Consider the following 16,535-nt stretch of genomic DNA (forward strand, 5'->3'; position numbering starts at 1 on the left):
CCCTGATTAATACGTCGAGCCATGTTGTTATAGATAATGCCGAAAACATCAAGGCCACTTTACATGCCGAAAGTTTATACAAGGGAAAGGTTTACACATAGCCTAAATGAAATGTTTTAAGAATCCCAATGATGCCCTATTACACGTCTGCGCCATTTCTCCTTGGTGAGATATCCTTGAAGGGGAAGAGTCGATGGTCGTCTGCAAGAAAGGGGGACCTGAAAAGAGCCCCCATACAACCGTAGACTAGGTAGGTTTTTTAACGAACCTATAGTGGAAAAATAGTTGAGGTCCGAATAGGGTCAAGCCATACTATGGACCTTTTCTGCAGTGTGCCTACAGCGTTGCCCAAGGTATTTTAAGTGCGTAGTTATGTACGTGTGTACGTATGCCGCAACCTTATAGGGCGATCGGCAAAGGCTAAACTTCTATTCGAGCTCCGGCTCCACTGGGCTATCGCATTGTAATGCCGATCGGACTCGCTGATGTCTACTATGCAACCTTCTTCTTGTAGACTCGTGGTGGGCCTCCAAGCGCAGAGTTTTGTAGGATAGTAGCAAATTTCCCTCAAGTGGATGACCTAAGGTTTATCAATCCGTGGGAGGCATAGGATAAAGATGGTCTCTCTCAAACAACCCTGCAACCAAATAACAAAGAGTCTCTTGTGTCCCCAACACACCCAATACAATGGTAAATGGTATAGGTGCACTAGTTTGGCGAAGAGATGGAGATACAAGCGTAATATGGATGGTAGATATAGGTTTTTGTAATCGGAAAATATAAAAACAGCAAGGTAACAAATGATAAAAGTGAGTGAAAACGGTATTGCAATGCTTAGAAACAAGGCCTCGGGTTCATACTTTCACTAGTGCAAGTTCTCGCAACAATGATAACATAATTATATCATATAATAATCCCTCAACGTGCAACAAAGAGTCACTTCAAAGTCACTAATAGCGGAGAACAAATGAAGAGATTATTGTAGGGTACGAAACCACCTCAAAGTTATTCTTTCTGATCGATTTATTGGGTTATTCCTATAAGTGTCACAAACAGCCCTAGAGTTCACACTAAAATAACACCTTAAGACACACATCAACCAAAACCTTAATGTCACCTAGCTACTCCAATGTCACCACAAGTATCCGCAAGTTTGATTATACGATATGCATCACGCAATATCATATTCATCTATTCAAACCAATGCAAAGAACTTCAAAGAGTGCCCCAAATTTCTAACGAGGAGACAGGATGAAAACGTGTGCCAACCCCTATGCATAAGTTCACAAGGTCACAGAACCCGCAAGTTGATCACCAAAACATACATCAAGTAGATCACATGAATATCCCATTGTCGCCACAGATAAGCACATGCAAGACATACATCAAGTGTTCTCAAATCCTTAAAGACTCAATCCGATAAGATTACTTCAAAGGGAAAACTCAATCCATTACAAGAAGGTAGAGGGGGAGAAATATCATAAGATCCAACTATAATAGCAAAGCTCGTGGTACATCAAGATCGTGCCAAATCAAGAACACGAGAGAGAGAGAGAGAGAGATCAAACACATAGCTACTGGTACATACCCTCATCCTCGAGGGTGAACTACTCCCTCCTCGTCATGGAGAGCGCCGGGATGATGAAGATGGCCATCGGTGATGGTTTCCCCCTTCGGCAGGGTGTCGGAACAGGGTCCCTATTGTTTTTTCGTGGTTATAGAGGCTTGCGGCGGCGGAACTCCCGATCTAGGTTCTGTTCTAGAGGTTTGGGGATATATAAGAGGTGTTGCCGTCGAGAACAAATCAGGAGGTCCACGAGTCAACCACAAGGTCGGAGGGAGCGCCTGATACGTCTCCAACGTATCTATAATTTTTGATTGCTCCATGCTATATTATCTACTGTTTTGGACATTACTGGGCCTTATTATACACTTTTATATTATTGTTGGGACTAACCTATTAACCGGAGGCCCAGCCCAGAATTTCTTTTTTTGCCTGTTTTAGGGTTTCGAAGAAAAGGAATATCAAACAGAGTCCAAACGGAATGAAACCTTTGGGAACGTGATTTTCTCAACGAACAAGACCCGGGAGAGTTGGACCCTACGTCAAGAAAGAAAAGAGGAGGCCACGAGGTAGGGGGCGCGCCTACCCCCAGGCGCGCCCTCGACCCTCGTGGGCCCCCTGTTGCTCCACCGACGTACTCCTTCCTCCTATATATCCACGTACCCCCAAACGATCAGAACAGGAGCCAAAACCCTAATTCCACTGCCGTAACTTTTTGTATCCACGAGATCCCATCTCAGGGCCTGTTCCGGAGCTCCGCCGGAGGGGGCATCGATCACGGAGGGCTTCTACATCAACACCATAGCCCCTTCGATGAAGTGTGAGTAGTTTACCTCAGACCTACGGGTCCATAGTTAGTAGCTAGATGGCTTCTTCTCTCTTTTTGGATCTCAATACAATGTTCTCCCCCTCTCTTGTGGAGATCTATTCGATGTAATCTTCTTTTTGCGGTGTGTTTGTTGAGACCGATGAATTGTGGGTTTATGATCAAGTCTATCTATGAATAATATTTGAATCTTCTCTGAATTCTTTTATGTATGATTGGTTATCTTTGCAAGTCTCTTCGAATTATCAGTTTGGTTTGGCCTACTAGATTGATCTTTCTTGCAATGGGAGAAGTGCTTAGCTTTGGGTTCAATCTTGTGGTGTCCTTTCCCGGTGACAGTAAGGGCAGCAAGGCACATATTGTATTGTTGCCATCGAGGATAACAAGATGGGGTTTTCTTCATATTGCATGAGTCTGTCCCTCTAAATCATGTCATCTTTCTTAAGGCGTTACTCTGTTTTAACTTAATACTCTAGATGCATGCTGGATAGCGGTCGATGAGTTGAGTAATAGTAGTAGATGCAGGCAGGAGTCGGTCTACTTGTCTCGGACGTGATGCCTATATACATGATCATACCTAGATATTCTCATAACTATGGTCAATTCTGTCAATTGGTCAACAGTAATTTGTTCACCCACCGTAGAATACTTATGCTCTTGAGAGAAGCCACTAGTGAAACCTATGGCCCCCGGGTCTATCTTTATCATATTGATCTCCTACTACTTAGTTATTTCCTTTGCCTTTATTTTACTTTGCATCTTCATCATAAAAATACCAAAAATATTATCTTATCATATCTATCAGATCTCACTCTCGTAAGTGGCCCTATAGGGATTGACAACCCCTATTTGCGTTGGTTGCGAGGATTTATTTGTTTTGTGCAGGTGCTAGGGACTCACGCGTAGCCTCCTACTGGATTGATACCTTGGTTCTCAAAAACTGAGGCGAAATACTTACGCTACTTTGTTGCATCATCCCTTCCTCTTCAGGGAAAACCAACGAAGTGCTCAAGAGGTAGCAAAAAGGATTTCTGGCGCCATTGCTGGGGAGGTCTACGCAAAAGTCAACATACCAAGTACAAATCCCATACCCTTATCTCCAGCATTACATTATTTGCCATTTTCCTCTTGTTTTCCTCTCCCCCACTTCACCCTTGCCTTTTTATTCGCCCTATCTCTCCCTATCCTCCCTCTCTATTTGCCTCTTTTGTTCACTTGCTTTTTGTTTCCTTGTGTGTTAGTTTGCTTGCTTGTCACGATGGCTCAAGATAATACTAAATTGTGTGACTTCACCAATACCAACAACAATGGTTTTATTACCACTCCGATTGCTCCTCTTACCGATGCTGAATCTTGTGAAATTAATGCTGCTTTGTTGAATCTTGTCATGAAAGATCTGTTTTCCGACCTTCCTAGTGAAGATGCCGCTACCCATCTAAATAGCTTCGTTGATTTGTGTGACATGCAAAAGAAGAAAGATGTGGATAATGATATTGTTAAATTGAAGCTATTTCCTTTTTCGCTTAGAGATCGTGCTAAAGCTTGGTTTTCGTATTTGCCTAAAAATAGTATTGATTCATGGAACAAGTGCAAAGATGCTTTTATCTCTAAGTATTTTCCTCCCGCTAAGATCATCTCTCTTAGAGACGATATTATGAATTTTAAGCAACTTGATCATGAACATGTTGCACAAGCTTGGGAGAGAATGAAATTAATGATACGTAATTGCCCTACTCATGGTTCAAATTTGTGGATGATTATACAAATTTTTATGCCGGATTGAATTTTGCTTCTAGAAATCATTTAGATTCGGCCGCGGGAGGCACTTTTATGGAAATCACTTTAGGAGAAGCTACTAAACTTCTAGATAATATTATGGTTAATTATTCTCAATGGCATACTGAAAGATCTACTAATAAAAGGTGCATGCGATAGAAGAAATTAATGTTTTGAGTGGAAAGATGGATGAACTTATGAAATTATTTGCTAATAAGAGTGTTTCTTATGATCGTAATGATATGCCCTTGTCTACTTTGATAATAATAATGACTCTATGGATGTGAATTTTGTTGGTAGGAACAATTTTGGTAACAACGCGTATAGAGGAAATTTCAATCCTAGGCCTTACCCTAGTAATCCCTCTAATAATTATGGTAATTCCTACAAAAATTCTTATGGAAATTATAATAAGATTCCCTCTGATTTTGAATCTAATATTAAAGAATTTATTACTTCGCAAAATAATTTTAATGCTATGATTGAAGAAAAATTGCTTAAGATTGATGATTTGGCTAGGAACGTTGATAGAATTGCTCTTGATGTTGATTCTTTGAAACTTAGATCTATTCCACCTAAGCATGATATCAATGAGTCTCTCAAATCCATGAGAATTTCCATTGATGAGTGCAAAGAAAGAACCGCTAAGATGCGTGCTAAGAAAGATGCCTTTATAAGAGTGTGTTCTTCTAGTTGCTATGAAAATAAAGATGAAGATCTAGAAGTTATTTATGTGTCCCCTATTAAATCTTTGTGTTTCAATATGAATCTTGATAATGATGGGACTGAACATGATCCACCTTTACCTAGAAGGCGTTCCAAGAATTCGGAATTTGTTGATCTTGATGCTAAATTTGATAAAAGTGGGATTGAAGAAATTAAAACCCTAGATGTTGCTAAACCCACTATTATGGATTTCAAGGAATTTAACTATGAAAATTGCTCTTTGATTGATCGTATTTCCTTGTTGCAATCCGTGCTAAATTCCCCTCATGCTTATAGTCAAAATAAAGCGTTTACTGAACATATCGTTGATGCCTTGATGCAATCTTATGAAGAAAAACTAGAATTGGAAGTTTCTATCCCTAGAAAACTTTATGATGAGTGGGAACCAACTATTAAAATTAAAATGAAAGATCATGAATGCTATGCTTTATGTGATTTGGGTGCTAGTGTTTCCACGATTCCAAAGACTTTGTGTGATTTGTTAGGTTTCCGTAATTTTGATGATTGCTCTCTAAACTTGCACCTTGCGGATTCCACTATTAAGAAACCTATGGGAAGAATTAATGATGTTCTTATTGCTGCAAATAGGAATTATGTGCCCGTAGATTTTATTTTTCTTGACATAGATTGCAATCCTTCATGACCTATTATTCTTGGTAGACCTTTCCTTAGAACGATTGGTGCAATTATTGATATGAAGGAAGGAAATATTAGATTCCAATTTCCATTAAGTAAAGGAATGTAACACTTTCATAGAAATAATATTAAATTACCTTATGAATCTATTATGAGAGCCACTTATGGATTGCCTACCAAAGATGGCAATACCTAGATCTATTCGTGATTATTATGCCTAGCTAGGGGCGTTAAACGATAGCGCTTGTTGGGAGGCAACCCAATTTTATTTTTATTCCTTGCTTTTTTCTCCTATTTAGTAATAAATAATTTATATAGCCTCTGTATTGGTTGTGTTTTTTTGTATTTAATTAGTTTTTGTGCCAAGTAGAACCGTTGGGAAGACTTGGGGAAAGTCTTGTTGAACTTGCTGTAAAAAACAGAAACTTTAGCGCTCACGAGAACTGCTGTCATTTTTATTTGGAGAGTGATATTTAGTTAATTATTTTTGCAGATGATTAATAGATAAATTGCTCACGTCCAGCAATTTATTTTAGAATTTTTGGGGTTCCATATCTTGCGCTAGCTACAGATTACTACAGACTGTTCTGTTTTTGATAGATTCTGTTTTTCGTGTGTTGTTTGCTTATTTTGATGAATCTATGGCTAGTAAAATAGTTTATAAACCATAGAGAAGTTGGAATAAAGTAGGTATAACACCAATATAAATAAAGAATGAGTTCATTACAGTACCTTGAAGTGATCTTTTGTTTTCATTCGCTAACGGAGCTCATGAGATTCTCTACTTTAAGTTTTGTGTTCTGAAGTTTTCAAGTTTTCGGTAAAGATTTGATGGATTATGGAACAAGGAGTGGCAAGAGGCTAAGCTTGGGGATGCCCATGGCACCCCCAAGATAATCTAAGGACACCTAAAAGCCAAAGCTTGGGGATGCCCCGGAAGGCATCCCCTCTTTCGTCTACTTCTATCGGTAACTTTACTTGGAGCTATATTTTTATTCGCCACATGATATGTGTTTTGCTTGGAGCGTCTTGTATTATTTGAGTCTTTGATTGTTAGTTTACCACAATAATCCTTGCTGTACACACCTTTTGAGAGAGCCATACATGATTTGGAATTTGTTAGAATACTCTATGTGCTTCGCTTATATCTTTTGAGTTATATAATTTTGCTCTAGTACTTCACTTATATCTTTTAGAGCACGGTGGTGGATTTGTTTTATAGAAACTATTGATCTCTCATGCTTCACTTAGATTATTTTGAGAGTATTAATAGCATGGTAATTTCCTTAAAATCATAATATGCTAGGTATTCAAGATTAGTAAAATTTTCTTAAGAGTGTTTTGAATACTAAGAGAAGTTTGATGCTTGATGATTGTTTTGATATATGGAGGTAATAATATCAAAGTCGTGCTAGTTGAGTAGTTGTGAAATTGAGAAATGCTTGTGATGAAGTTTGCAAGTCCCGTAGCATGCACGTATGGTAAATGTTATGCAACAAATTTGAAACATGAGGTGTTATTTGATTGTCTTCCTCATGAGTGGCGGTCGGGGATGAGCGATGGTCTTTTCCTACCAATCTATCCCCCTAGGAGCATGCGCGTAGTACCGAGGTTTTTGATGACTTGTAGATTATTGCAATAAGTATGTGAGTTCTTTATGACTAATTTTGAGTCCATGGATTATACGCACTCTCACCCTTCCATCCTTGCTAGCCTCTTCGGTACCGTGCATTGCCCTTTCGCACATTGAGAGTTGGCGCAAACTTCACCGGTGCATCCAAACCCCGTGATATGATACGCTCTTTCACACATAAACCCCCTTATATCTTCCTCAAAATAGCCACCATACCGACCTATTATGGCATTTCCATAGCCATTCTGAGATATATTTCCATGCAACTTTCGACCATTCCGTTCATCATGACACATTCATCATTGTCATATTGCTTAGCATGATCATGTAGTTGACATAGTATTTGTGGCAAAGCCACCATTCATAATCCTTTCATACATGTCACTCTTGGTCCATTGCATATCCTGGTACACCGCCGGAGGCATTCATATAGAGTCATACTTTGTTCTAGTATCAAGTTGTAATCATTGAGTTGTAAATAAATAGAAGTGTGATGATCATCATTTTATAGAGCATTGTCCCAAGTGAGGAATATAAAAAAAAGAGAAAGGCCATAAAAAAGAGAAAGGCCATAAAAAATAAAAAATAGAAAGGCCATAAAAAAAGAAAAGGCCCAAAAAATGAGAGAAAAAGAGAGAAGGGACAATGTTACTATCCTTTGCCACACTTGTGCTTCAAAGTAGCACCATAATCTTCATGTTAGGGAGTCTCTTGTTTTGTCACTTTCATATACTAGTGGGAATTTTCATTAGAGAGTCTCTTGTTTTTTCACTTTCATATACTAGAGAGTCTCTTGTTTTGCCTCCTCAAGTGCCCTAGGTCTTCGTAAGCAAGTTGGATGCACACCCACTAGTTTCTTTTGTTGTGCTTTCATACATTTATAGCTCTAGTGCATCTGTTGCATGGCAATCCCTACTCCTTGCATTAACATCAACCGGTGGGCATCTCCATAGCCCATTGATTAGCCTCGTTGATGTGAGACTTTCTCCTGTTTTGTCTTCTCCACATAACCCCCCTCATTATATTCTATTCCACCTATAGTGCTATGTCCATGGCTCGGGCTCATATATTGCGTGAAAGTTTATAGGTTTGAGATTAATAAAGTATGAAACAATTGCTTGGCTTGTCATCGGGGTTGAGCATGATGAGAGCATTCTTGTGTGACGAAAATGAAACATGACTAAACCATATGATTTTGTAGGGATGAACTTTCTTTGGCCATGTTATTTTGAGAAGACATAATTGCTTTGTTAGTATGCTTGAAGTATTATTATTTTTATGTCAATATGAACTTTTGTCTTGAATCTTTCGGATATGAATATTCATGCCACAATTAAGAAGAATTACATTAAAATTATGCCAAGTAGCACTCCGCATCAAAAATTCTGTTTTTATCATTTACCTACTCGAGGACGAGCAGGAATTAAGCTTGGGGATCCTTGATACGTCTCCAACGTATCTGTAATTTTTGATTGCTCCATGCTATATTATCTACTGTTTTGGACATTATTGGGCTTTATTATCCACTTTTATATTATTTTTGGGACTAACCTATTAACCGGAGGCCCAGCCCAGAATTGCTTTTTTTTGCTTGTTTTAGGGTTTCGAAGAAAAGGAATATCAAACGGAGTCCAAACGGAATGAAACCTTCGGGAACGTGATTTTCTCAACGAACAAGACCCGGGAGACTTGGACCCTACGTCAAGAAAGAAAAGAGGAGGCCACGAGGTAGGGGGCGCGCCTACCCCCAGGCGCGCCCTCGACCCTCGTGGGCCCCTGTTGCTCCATCAACGTACTCCTTCCTCCTATATATATCCACGTACCCCCAAACGATCAGAACAGGAGCCAAAACCCTAATTCCACAGCCGTAACTTTCTGTATCCATGAGATCCCATCTTGGCGCCTATTCCGGAGCTCCGCCGAAGGGGGCATCGATCACGGAGGGCTTCTACATCAACACCATAGCCCCTCTAATGAAGTGTGAGTAGTTTACCTCAGACCTACGGGTCCATAGTTAGTAGCTAGATGGCTTCTTCTCTCTTTTTGGATCTCAATACAATGTTCTCACCCTCTCTTGTGGAGATCTATTGTAGCAACCCGACCTCAAACGGTCAAGTCTCTGTGCTTAAGTGTCATCCCTGGATCGGTAATGTAGACACACACAGTACTCGAGGATTTATAACAGAGTAGAAATCACACACTTCTTACATCGAATGTCTCCAAAGAGAACTTATTACAATAAATATGGCTTAAGGCCATCTAATACGATAACAGCGGAAAGCTTGGAAGATAAAGTGAGTCCATCAACTCCAACGACATAGCTGAGCTGCACGGCAATGACCTAACGAACCTTACTCCTCGTCTGAAAAGTCTGCAACATAATACGTTGCAGCCCAAAATGGGTCAGCACATGGAATATGCTGGCAAAATAACACAGTAGAGCAAGAACAGAATAATGCTATCACTACATGGATATTTGGCTGGTGGAAAGCTCTATGGTTATAGTTTTTGCGAAAAGCCAATTTTTCCCTACAACAAAGGAATAGAATTTATTTTAACTATCATGGTAGTTGAAACATCATTGAGAAGGTTCCTCCAACTCAATCCCAATTAAGGTAATTATCAACCCAACAATATTAATTTAGAGTTATGAGATACATAAGATACTCCAAGTACTAGATACTCAAGATTTGTCCATAACCGGGGACACGGCTAACCATGATTAGTTTTTACACTCTGCAGAGGTTTGCGCACTTTTCCCCACGAGACTCGATCTCCTTCATTGGATTTCTCGCACTACATGGTGTTTGAGAAACGAATGACCGAGACAAAGTCTTTCAGAAACATTAACTCTCTACTCTGGGTAGACCATACCAAACCTACAATCCCACTACCTGCTGATCCACCTCTTCAAGAGCTTCACGTAACTTACTCAACTATGATAGAGCCCATAATAGCTTGTGGTTGCACATGGAAGTTTCTGGCATGAATAATCTCAGTTACCTTTGAGCCTGGGTGGCGGTCCATAGGAAGATCAGACGGGTACTCCGGGATTTCCAAAAATACAGGCAACACTGGGTACTCTAGGTGCCTCAATCCACCCAGATATGTATTTAAGTTGCCACCTTAAGTTGAACCATTAATTAACAATCTCACATCTGTCATGGATTTCACTAACCCAAACCACGTCTACGAGCATAGCACAGCAATATAAGCAACGCGTAGAAGTAACTCCTAAGGGTTTGAATATAACAGGGTAATAGGTTCTATCTCATCAACTACTTCCCAACCCACATGTTAATGACATCCTAACCATGCAATGTTTGAGGATTGGAACTAATGCATAAAAACTGGGTGATAAAGGGGTATGATCAAAGTGTTACTTGCCTTGCTGATGATCCGCATAACCTAGAGACTCCAAATAACACGCTTCACACTCTGGGAATTCTATCGCAAACAAACAATATCATACATAAGCAATCAAGCTAAGAAACACGGGTAAAACTAAAATAAAAGGATTTAACCAGAAAGTTCAACTTAAGAACTCCGGTTTGCAAAAAGAATCAAATCGAACGGAGCAACGAAACTCAAACGGCGAAAGAAACAAGATCCGTTTACTAATCTAGACCTAGGTCAAATTTTACAGTAGCAAAAACTTGTGCAAGTTGGTTAAGAGGAAAGAGGGTCTCGAGACGAAGATCTCGGCGCTTGAATCGCCTGATTCAGACTAACGAGTGAAAAGATAAACTAGAACAAAAATCGGATCAGAAATCACGATCAGAAATAATCGCGGATTAATCCGATAAAAGAAAACTGACGAACAGGCTAACGAACGAGCGTTCTTTATGTGTAACTAACGAGCAAAAACCGTTCCTTAAAATGAATGTACGGACGAACGTCCGCTAAAAAGAAAAACCGGGAAAAACCGGCGAACCAAAGAAAAGAACGAACTAGGGTTTTCTTTAAAAAAACCGGGTCAGTTTTTCTTTCAAAAAAAAACGGCGGCTACCTCGTCGGTCCGGCGAGACGCGGCGACGACGGCAGAGCGAGGCGCGGCAGTGGCGAGGCGACGCAGCACGGGCGGCGAGGTGCTGCAGCGGGCGGGGCGGCGCAGCGCGGGCGGGGCTGCGAGCGGTGGGTGGTGGCGGCGGGGTGAGGTGGGTATATAAGGAGGGGGTGGTGCCTTGGGGGAGGGGCAAGGCGGCGGCGGAGGAGTCCGGCTCGGACTCGTGTCCGAGTCGGCGCCGGCGCCAGCGCGGTCTCCGCGCAGGAGACGGCAGCGGGGAGGTGGGCCGGCGGCTGGGCTTCGACCCAGCTAGGCCTTGGCGCGTTTTTTTTAATAATTCTACCGAAACTCAGAAAAATCCTAGAAAATAAAATAAAATTTTAAAAATGCCAAAACAAATTTTCCCCGTCTAAATAAAATATTTAGAACGAGATGAACATTTTCTTGGCCCTAAAATGCAATTTTGAAAAACGTGCAATTTTTCTAATGCAAACAAAATGGCAATAAAATCCAAATAAAAACAAAAATTGATTTTAATATTTTTCCTCCAGTATTTCATTTATTTTGGAGAAGTCATATTATATCCTCTCATATATATTAATATGAAATATTTTCAGAGAGAAAAATAATTAAAACCAAAACCCTCGTTTTGAAAATTTGATAAAATCAAATTTGAAAACCGTGGAAATCCCCAACTCTCTCCGAGGGTCCTTGAGTTGCTTAGGATTTCGAGGATCACGAGACGAAATGCAATAAAATATGATATGCAAGAATGATCGATGTATAACATTCCAAATTGAAAATTTGGGATGTTACAAACCTACCCCCCTTGAGATGAATCTCGCCCTCGAGATTCGGGTTGGCTAGAAAATAGGTGTGGGTGGTCTTTACAAAGATCATCCTCTCGTTCCCATGTGGCTTCGTCCTCGGTATGGTGGCTCCACTAAACCTCGCAAAACTTGATGACCTTGCCATGGGTGACTCGACTAGCAAACTCCAAAATCTTGACTAGCTTCTCCTCATAAGTCAAGTCATTGTCCAACTGAATCGCCTCCAAGGGTACGGTATCTCTTAGTGGTATGTCGGCCATCTCAGCATGGCACTTCTTCAACTGGGAAACGTGAAACACATCGTGAACTCCTGACAGTCCTTCAGGTAACTCCAACTTGTAGGCAACTTCTCCCATCCGTTCCAAAACACGATATGGTCCTACAAATCTCGGGGCTAACTTTCCCTTAACTCCAAAACGTTTCACTCCTCGCAAAGGTGATACTTGCAGATATGCTCGATCTCCAATTTCATAGGTTACCTCCTTGCGTTTCAAATCTGCATAACTCTTCTGCCTGGACTGAGCTATCTTTAGTCTTTCCCGAATTAGTTTAACCTTCTCCTCAGACTCTTTGATCAAGTCTGATCCAAACAACTGTCAGTCTCCAATTTCATCCCACATCAATGGTGTTCTGCACCTTCGTCCATACAGGGCTTCGAACGGTGCCATCTTCAAACTGGCTTGGTAACTATTGTTGTATGAGAACTCTGCGTATGGCAGATTGTCATCCCAACTAGATCCGTAATCTAGCGCACAGGCTCTCAACATGTCCTCCAGAATCTGATTGACTCTCTCGGTCTGTCCATCTGTCTACGGGTGAAATGCTGTACTGAACTCTAATCTTGTTCCCAAAGTCTGGTGCAGCTGATGCCAAAACTTTGAAGTAAAATGTGTTCCTCTATCCGATACGATGGTCCTCGGAACTCCATGCAGGCATATGCTCCTGGTCATATATATCTTGGCCAACTTTGTACTAGTATAAGTTGTTTTCACTGGGATAAAGTGTGCCACTTTGGTCAAACGGTCAACTACTACCCATATTGAATCATATCCTGATTTGGTCCTAGGCAATCCGGTGATAAAATCCATGCCAAGTTTATCCCACTTCCATTTGGGTATCGGCATAGGTTGTAACAATCCTGCTGGCTTTTGATGCTCTGCCTTCACTCTCTGATATACATCACATATGGCCACATACTCGGCGATATCCTTCTTCATCCCTGTCCACCAGAAACGTTCCTTCAAATCCAAGTACATCTTGGTGTTTCCGGGGTGTATCGAGTATGGTGAGTCATGTGCCTCCTGAAGTATTAACTTCCTGATCTCTGTGTTATTGGGCACATAAACACGGTCCTCAAACCACAAGATGTCGTGCTCATCCTCACGAAAACCTTTGGCCTTTCCTTCGCTCATTTTCTCCTTTATCTCGGCAATCTCTTTGTCATCCTTCTGAGCTTCTCGAATTTTTCCCAACAATGTAGACTGCACCTCCATTGTTGCAACAAAACCTCTAGGAACAATCTCCAATTGAAGTTCTCGGGGATCCTCTGCTAACTCCTTCGGCAATCCTGTGCTTATTAGGATATTAGCATAGCTCTTCCGGCTCAAAGTGTCGGCTACAACATTGGCCTTTCCTGGATGAAAGTGCAGCTTCATGTCATAATCCTATATAAGCTCCAACCATCTCCTCTGCCTAAGGTTCAGCTCCTTCTGGGTGAAAATGTACTTCAAACTCTTATGATACGTGTACACATCGCAATGGTTTCCAATAAGGTAATGTCTCCAAGTCTTCAATGCATGCACTACGGCTGCTAACTCCAGATCATGCGTGGCATAATTCAACTCGTGTGGTTTTAGTTGTCGTGAGGCATACGAAACAACTCTTCCGTCCTGCATAAGCACACTTCCAAGTCCTAGGCGAGAGGCGTCGCGATACACTTGAAAATCCTTACGTATATCTGGCAGTGTCAGCACTGGGGCTGTAGTCAAACGTTTCTTCAGCTCCTGGAAACTTGCCTCGCAATCTTCCGTCCATTTAAACTTGGTATCCTTCTTCAATAATTTCGTAATGGGCTTTGCAGTCTTTGAAAAATTCTCAATGAATCTACGGTAGTACCTGCGAGCCCAAGAAAACTGCGGATCTCGCTAACTGAAGTGGGTGCCAACCATTCAGTGACTGACTAGACCTTGGTGGGGTCTACTGCTATACCTTCTCCTGATATAACATGTCCAAGTAATCCGACTTCCTTCAACCAAAACTCGCATTTGCTGAACTTGGCATACAACTGGTGTTCCCTGAGTTTCTCGAGAACTAAACACAAATGCTCCTTGTGTTCCTCTTCATTCTTCGAATATACCACTATATCATCAATGAACACCACAACAAACTTATCCAAATATTCCATGAACACCTTGTTCATCATGCTCATGAAATAGGCAGGGGCGTTAGTCAGTCCAAATGACATGACCGTATATTCGTATAGCTCGTACCGTGTGGTGAAGGCTGTCTTTGGTATATCCTTCTCTCGTATCTTCAACTGATGATATCCTGATCGCAGATCGATCTTCAAAAACACCTTAGCTCCTTGTAGCTGGTCAAACAGATCATTGATCATCGGCAATGGGTACTTGTTCTTAATCGTCACTTCATTCAATGCCCGATAGTCAACAACCATTCTTAGGGATTTATCTTTCTTTTCAACCAATAGCACTGGGGCTCCCCATGGTGATGAACTCCGTCGAATGTAACCTTTCTCCAATAACTCCTTGATATGTTTCTTAATCTCCTCGAGATCATTTGCGGACATCCTATAGGGTCTCTTGGATATTGGCCCTATGCCTGGCAATAGCTCTATCAAAAACTCAATATCTCGATCCGGTGGCATGCCTGGTAACTCCTCTGGGAAAACATCTGGGTAATCCTTTACTACAGGCACTTCTTCCTGAACAACTCCCGTGAGGGTATTTACTTGGCTACTTCATGGCGCATGCCTAGATATATACTTGATCCTTTTTCCCTCCGGGGTGGTGAGATAAATTGACTTACTAACACAGTCAATGTTTCCTCCGTACTTTGACATCCAGTCCATTCCTAATATCACATCCAATCCTTGTGACTCCAAGATAATTAGGTCGGACGGAAAAACATGGCTACCAATGGTTAAGGGTATCTGGTCGCACCATCGACTAGCCATATACTCTGCTCCAGGTGAACTTACTAACAGAGGGGTCCTAAGGGTTTGGGTCGGTAGTTTAAACTTATCCACGAATTCCCTTGATATGTATGAATGCGATGCACCAGTATCAAAAAGAACAAGATAGGTAAATGACTTAACCAAAAACTTACCTATAACCGCGTATGGCTGCTCTTCAACCTCCTCCACGTTAATTTGATTCACTTGTCCTTTGTTGAATGGATTGGGCTTCTTCCCAGCGCTCCCATTTCTGTTACCATTCTTCCCTTCAGGGCACTCCGTGGCATAGTGTCCAGTCTTCCCGCACTTGAAACACGTAACGTGGCTTAGGTCCCTCTTGGTGGGTGTGGCTAGATTTGGGCGGTTCTGATTGTTGCTTGCTCCATTCCCATTCCTAGGGCCAGTATGATTATGGTTACTCCCTCCATTATGGGTGTGGCCTCCATGGTTATGAACAAGTCCTCCCGAGTCCGGGGTTAGGCGAGGCTTCTGCTGAGCTCCTGAGTTATACCTCCCTTGTCCATACTTCCTCTTACGGCTCTCAATCTGCTGTTGCTTCCTTTCAATCATAAGAGCTTTATCTACCAACTCCTGGTAGTTGGTGAATGTTGCCACCATCAACTGCATACTCATCTCATCATTCAGCCCTTCCATAAAGTTCTCCTGCTTTGCGGCATCTGTGGCCACATCATCAGGGGCATAACGGGATAACTTGCTAAACTCATCTGCGTACTGAGCCACAGTACGGTTCCCCTGGCGTAAGTTGCAAAACTCACGCTTCTTGAAATTCATGGCTCCAATTGAGACATGGGCTGTATGGAAGGCTTGCTGAAACTGGTCCCATATCACTGTGGCTATAGGGTAGGTGACAGTGTAATTCTCCCACCATGATGCTGCTGGTCCATCCAACTGATGTGCGGCAAAACGCACCTTCTCAGCATCAGTACATCCTGCAATGGTTAACTCCCTTCCAATCATGCGGAGCCAATCATCTGCGACTATAGGCTCGGTGCTACTGGAAAGCACCAGCGGCTGCAACCTCAGAAAATGGGCTAAGTTGTCAACTGGTGGTGGTGGTGGTGGATTGTTGTTGTTGTTGTTGTTGTTGTTGCCTCGGTTCTGAACTAACAACTGCATCAGGGTATTCTGCTGCTGGATCAACTGAGTGAGCTCCGGTGGGAATGCAAATCCAGGGTCACGTCTCGGAGGCATCTGATGGGTTTAGAGGGAAGAGATTAGAACAGAATGAGGTCTAATGAGAAAGCACTACCCATAGGCACATGAGACAAACACAAACATTTCACTCAATCAATCAAGCAAGGCATACAATCGGTCTAACTGTTGT

This window comes from Triticum urartu, chromosome 7 (assembly GCF_003073215.2).
Source record: "Triticum urartu cultivar G1812 chromosome 7, Tu2.1, whole genome shotgun sequence".
Taxonomy (NCBI): Eukaryota; Viridiplantae; Streptophyta; class Magnoliopsida; order Poales; family Poaceae; genus Triticum; species Triticum urartu.